The 6,000-nt window shown below is 49.6% G+C and overlaps 1 protein-coding gene across 1 annotated transcript in view; it reads left to right on the top strand.

Annotated features, from left to right (window-relative positions):
• The first annotated feature begins 369 nt into the window (after positions 1-369).
• Positions 370-6,000, top strand: part of DGKG (diacylglycerol kinase gamma) — a 165,511-nt gene continuing 159,880 nt past the window's right edge. The window contains 1 exon segment of the mRNA XM_090052006.1: positions 370-462. The gene's annotated coding sequence lies outside the window, so the exon portion shown is untranslated.

The following is a 6,000-nucleotide window of genomic DNA, read 5'->3' as shown; positions in this document are numbered from 1 at the left end:
GTGCCAAAACAGGTCACTACGAAGTGAGAGAGACTGAGAGGGGTTAAATAAATTTGCTATTTCCTTCAACTCCTCTTAAGTCCTGAGTCTCTGCTCCATTCACGTGGAGCAGACAGAGCAAGTGTAGTGTCTGAAGCAGAGGCGCTGAGCTGGATCTGCATCTCTTTTTGCAGATCAATCCAGTTCTGCAGTTAGTAGATTGAGATCCACCTTAAGAGGGGTAGCTGGAGCTGTCGGGCTGAGCGGGGAAGTGCTCAGACCAGCAGAGACAGCAGCTGCCAGTGAAGGCATTCACCATCCAGAGCAACATAGCAAGAAGGCTTGGGGGAGCTTGCTCCCCCTCAAGAGCCCTTTCTTCCCACCTCCACCCCCACCCCCACCCCAGGGAGGCAGAGAGTGGAGCCTGACCCTCCTGGATTATAGGGGTCAAGAGCGCAGCTGGCTTGCTGGCATGTTTCAGAGGTTTGTCTTTTTCTATTCTCCCAAGTAAGGGAATAAATTAGGAGGAGAAGCCTGAGGCAGCTTGCTTGGCACTGGAAGGTAAGGCTGACCACGGCATGCCGGACAATGTGCGTACACTCTGTGTCTAGCTGCACTCGCTCTGGTGTGGGTGCCTTGTAGGGGCTTGCTCAGCAGAAATGAGAAAGCTGCTGCCTGTTTGTGTCTAATACCTGGTTGTGATTCAGGTTTGGGGAAGCTGGGTTGTGGGGGAACTAAAATGACAACTGAGAATCCCAGGAGCCCTGAGCACTGCAACTGGCAGGGTGGGAATGCTGGGGAGGGGGGAAACTCTGATTTCATGTGCACTCCAGGAAAGGCAGCTTGAAGGCCAGTTGGATGTGGTGCTCACGGAGCTGTATCGCCGGGCTTCACTCTCCTACCCTGCTGTCTCCATCTCCACGCTGGATCTGGAAGGCAAGGTGTGTCTGCTGGCCAGTATGAGCCTGGGTTACTGGGGTGGGGGACTAGCCCTTAAACTCCTGCTTTTCTTAAAGCCTCCTGGGTATGTTTGTTTCTCCTAGAAATGGAGGTTTTGCCACCTCTGCTCTAAAAGGCAGCTCTGGGGGACTTTCTTTTTGTAGCGCAACCCTCCTGCCTCCTCTGTTGCCTATTTGTACCTGTTTGCTTCAGGAGCAAAAGTTTTTCTTGCTTTTGCAGCTGTTGGCACTGCAGAGCTGACCCAGCTCCCATGGAGCAGGCTGAGAACTGCAGCTCATCTTGTGCGTTGTTTACTGAGGTCAAGTCCATCCCAGCCGGGCAAAGTGGCTGCAGGCAGTGGCCTTACACTGCTGTCACAGAAATCAGTATCTGAAGATGAAAGGGGTGGGGGGTGTTGTTGTGAAGGTCCAGTTGAGCCAGCATAACCCAGGTTGACCCAGTGCCCAGGTTGAAGGGTTAGGGCTGGCATTAGAAAGCACTGTGTTTCCTTGCAAAATGTGCGTACTTGAAATGCAGTCACGGAGAGGGCAAGCATGGAATCGGTGGTGCCAACAGACAGCACCAGTGACTCTCTTGAGTGGAGAGGGTTGGTGGACAAAATGTGTTGCATGGCACTGCACAGTCCTACATGAAGATGCAGGGTAACAAGGGGTGCTCTGGTTAGGCAGTTGTAGTGCTAGGACCCCAGGAAACACAATCCCAAGGTGTCCAGCTGGCCACCCATTGAGTCCTCCATCTAGTATCCTCCCCAGTTCATTGGTGCCTGTAGTGTTGTATTCTCAGGAGGGACACCATGACCGTGCTGTATTTAGTTATCAAACTAATGATGTTGGGTGATCTGTTCGTTAGATCCAGGTCCTGAGAAAAGATTGTGGGACTTGGTGTTTGTGTTCACTAGGAAAAAAAACATTTCTCTGAGTTAAGATCTCAGTAAAGACAAGGCACTATGTACTTTTTACATGTGTTTAGCAGATCGTGTTGAAATATGAGGCTTCCTATTGTCTACAAGTCAATCTGTTCCCCCGGCAGCTGAATTTAACCTAATTCAATCAGCTTCAGGCTGCCTTGTCTTTTCACAGCATCTCTAACCAAGTTAGCCAGGCCAAGCTATTGGACTTGAAATAGGCAGGCATGGTTCTTTGGATAGATATAATATCTTTTATTAGACCAACTAAATAGTTGGAAAACAGTTCTTTGAAAGCTTTCAGGCACAAACTTGAGATAAGAAGGCACCTTTTCTGCTCAGCGAAAATGCAGCCTGAGTCGTTCCCTCACTCTGCTGTGACTTCAGGCAAGCTCTTTGCCTTCCTTCTACTTGAGTAAAAAAAAAATTAGGTATCTCTTTACCTCTAAGGAGAGGAATAAGACGGGGCCTGTTGAAGGCATATAAAATAATGAATGAGCTGGAGGAGGCTGTGCGGAAAGAGTCATTGAATCTGAGCAGTAAAGTCAGAGCCTTGTTCACACTGGGCTTAATCTGTGGCATTTACTGCCACAAGACACCAAGGGATTGAACAGAACTGAGAAAAGAGGGGACCTTACTAGTATAACTCTAGAGTCCTGTATGCTTAGGAAACTGGTTGCATAGGCATGCTCTCCAGTGAGCCACTGCGAGCATGTACACAATGCAGATACTGCTGGCGAATAAACATGCAAGTTCAGGCATGTGAGCCAAAACCTGGAATGGGCTTCCAAAGGAGGTGGTGCTCTCCCCTACCTTGGGGGTCTTTAAGAGAAGGCTGGATGTGTACCTGGCTGGGGTCGTCTGACCCCAGCACTCTTTCCTGCCTAGGCAGGGGGTCAGACTCGATGATCTGGTAAGGTCCCTTCTGACCCTAGCATCTATGAATCTACGAATCTAAGTTCTTGCTGTGTAGGTAAGGTTTTATTTTCTCAAGCTTGGGAAGCACTGGAATCCCTTCTTCAAGCCACAATCCAACTTGGCTACTGAATGGGTTTAGGAGGGAGCTATTCTTTGTGGGCAAGCTGTCCCTTGTGAAGAAGCATCCCATAGTTTGAAGTTGATGCTACTCTAGGTGGGCCTCTGGTCTGATCCAGGTCAATGAGAACAATTACTCTGTTAAAAGGAAGGGGTTCCCTGAGCCCTGTGGTGGGAACCTGAGATAAACTTTCATGTATAACCAGCACCAGAATGTCCTTCACATACTTTTCCCATTTTTAGTGTATCTCCAATGAATTGGCTAAATAAACCACAGAACCAGCAGATCAACTAAACTGACCTTTTGTATCCCTCTTGTTGCCTGAACTGATTTATCACTGAGACTTTCTTCATTGTCACTGATGCTGTCACAGTGTGTAGGTCATGAACCAGGTTGCCATTGTGTTAGGTGCTGTGCGAACATGCAAGGAAAGGGCTGCCCCTCTCTAAAGCACTTGTAGTCTAACTGGAGATGAGAGACAGCAGACAGATACTGGCAGGTAGACAGAGAGTATGAAGAAGCCACGAAGCATTATTTGTCAGTGGCAGGCAGTGGTCCAGATATGTAGGCAGTTTAGCCATTGGCAAGTTGTCATGGAGTTGCCCACCCAGCAGCACCACTGGGTCCCAGTGAGAATGGGCCTGGGTACACCCCACTTATCCATGCCTTCTGATGTATCCAAGACCCAAAAGTGCCAGTGAAGCTGCTCTGGCCTCATCCCCATTGCCTGCCAGCAGCTGCGGGCTGGAGGGCAGGACCAGAGGGAGAACGATGGAGTGGTCTCACTGCTGTATTTCTGGGTTTGGGACATAGCTGAGGCATGAGGCTTGGCTGCATCCTCATCAGGACCTGCCACCACTGTGGGATGTACAAGCCCTTTGATATCTGAATCCTGGTGTTCAGTTAAACTAAAGGGGGCAGCTGTCCATTGGGGAACAGAGCCTGGCTGGTGTTAGCAGTGGGAAGCATACGGGTGGTGTGTGCATCTGCAGAGAGGAGGTGAAGTCTGACTACGCATGTGCTTTTAAAGGGCGACTAAGATGGTGTTGACTAGGTCTCTGTTTACTGCCTCTCGCCCGAGTCTGAGATCATCTGTCCAGGGTAAATGCATGTGGCTTTTGCCTCGTGACCCGCCTTACAGGTTACTGGGCAGATGCACCAACCAGGGAAAGCAAATACAACCCTAAATTCATTCTGTTCACTTGCCCCAAAGCCAGAGGCTTTAATGACACAGAAAATCCAGAGCAAGAGCAAAGCAAGGACAAGTACCAGCGTCCAACTTGGCTCTCAGCAAGCTGGGAGAGGAGAAGCCCAGGCTATTCGACTCCACTTCTGTAGCTCCCATGCCAGATCATGCATGCTGGCACTTCGGTTGCGCTGGTAACCCTCTCCTTGCTGGTTGTCAGCGAGTGCCTGATGGCTGCGTCCCACCTACGCCATGAGCAGAGAATCGAAGGTGTAGCATGGTCCAAAATACATGAATAGAAACAATGGCAATCTGATATGTGAGCAGGGCAGATCCTCTTGGGGTTAAATAAAGGAAAAATTACTTTATTTTCATAGAAGAACCCACAGGAAGGCCTCAAACAGACATGCAACAACCAGGTCATTCAATGCCAGAAGGTGCCATTAAACTTTGTTATGTCACTGAACAGGGCCACATCAGCTTGCTCCAGTCAGGGGATACTGCCATAGTTGTTAGTCACCCATATCTGTAGATAACACGGAGGGGAGGAGAGCATAGGGGACCTGGCACGGGGAAGCCGGGCATGGCAGCTTAGGGTGTAATACAGCACAGCATCTCATTCTTGTGTGTCATCGGAAAGCAGCCTACTCAGCTGGCAGCCCTTGCAGGTTGGCTCTGGTTTGCTTTGTTAAGAGAGAGTGGGGGTACCGGAGCTGCAGGTTTATCTGTCCTTCGCCAGAGCTAGTGTTGGGCTTTAGGGTAGTTGCGACTCTTCACGTCCTCAGTTACAGAGGGGAATATCTGCTAGTGCCATGGACTGGAGGGGTACTCCCCAGCTGGAAGGCCTGAGTTGCTCCACCCCAAGGCTGGGAGTTCTTGTTTGGAGGCTCTGGGCGCTGCTGGGGGTCTAGCGACACACTCACACCAAGCATGGGATTACTGAGGTTGCAGAGCTGGATGGAGGGTATGTAGTATTTCCCACGCTTCTGCGCTGTGCTAGGTGCCATAGAGCCCTGGAAAAAATTTCACCCCCTTCTTTTTGCTACATGGGTCAAGTTTTTGTTTTTTTCCACCTCCCTCAGAGGCATTGGGTGTTGGCTGAGGATTTTGACTGGGCTGGGCCAGTGCTTCTGCTAGGACTTAAACCTGGAGGTTCCTGGATAGGGGGTCTTGCATCTTTGCTCAGGGTCAGACCAATTGCCACATTTTACCCCATGGTCGGATTGGTATGGACTGCAGGGGTTTTGCTTTCCTCTGTAATGGGGATTTGGCCCTCTTCTTTGAATCTTTCGTGTGCATTTTAATAACCCTTGTAGCAGCAGGGCACTGGTTGTCTTTGTCCTCTTGCTTCACTTGTGGCAGATTAGGATGCTTTGCCTTGTGGCAGGCTTGATTGTGTAGTTTTTGTAATAGGTTAGAGAAGCATTTGTATGAGGTGGTTTGGATTGGGAAGAACCTGCCTCAGGTAGGGGGTTGGACTAGATGTGACTCTCTGGAGGTCCCTTTAAGCCCCACTTCTCTCTGATTTCTCTGATTCTTTATACACAGCATATTCACATGTCCCTCCACCTCTTCCAATACATTGCGTATCAGCCCCCATATCTGAAAGGTTTCCCCTCCCCACCTGCACCCTTCTTCTCTCATGTTTTCACAATCCTGGGGCTCATCAATCTCTGGTGAGAAAGGGCCCATTTCTTGCAGAAGGGAGAAGCACAGATCAGTCACACCCATTTTTTCACTCTTCAGGGAGCTTGGCGCACTGGGCAAAGGAAAGTCTCCCCAGGGTGTTTCATAGATTCCCACTGCAGAAACAAGCAAGGGAGAGCAGGGCAATATGTTTGCTTTATAGCAAATTTGCTGGAAGAGTTGGAGGGATCAAAACGATTTGTATTTGGGTGGATTCGGTGAATGGAACAGACTGAAAACCCCATGGGG

The sequence above is a fragment of the Crocodylus siamensis genome, chromosome 6, assembly GCF_052110815.1.
Source record: "Crocodylus siamensis isolate JL-2025a chromosome 6, ASM5211081v1, whole genome shotgun sequence".
NCBI lineage: Eukaryota > Metazoa > Chordata > Crocodylia > Crocodylidae > Crocodylus > Crocodylus siamensis.
The sequence above is the reverse complement of the archived record's forward strand: the minus strand, read 5'-3'. Positions and strand labels throughout refer to the sequence as shown.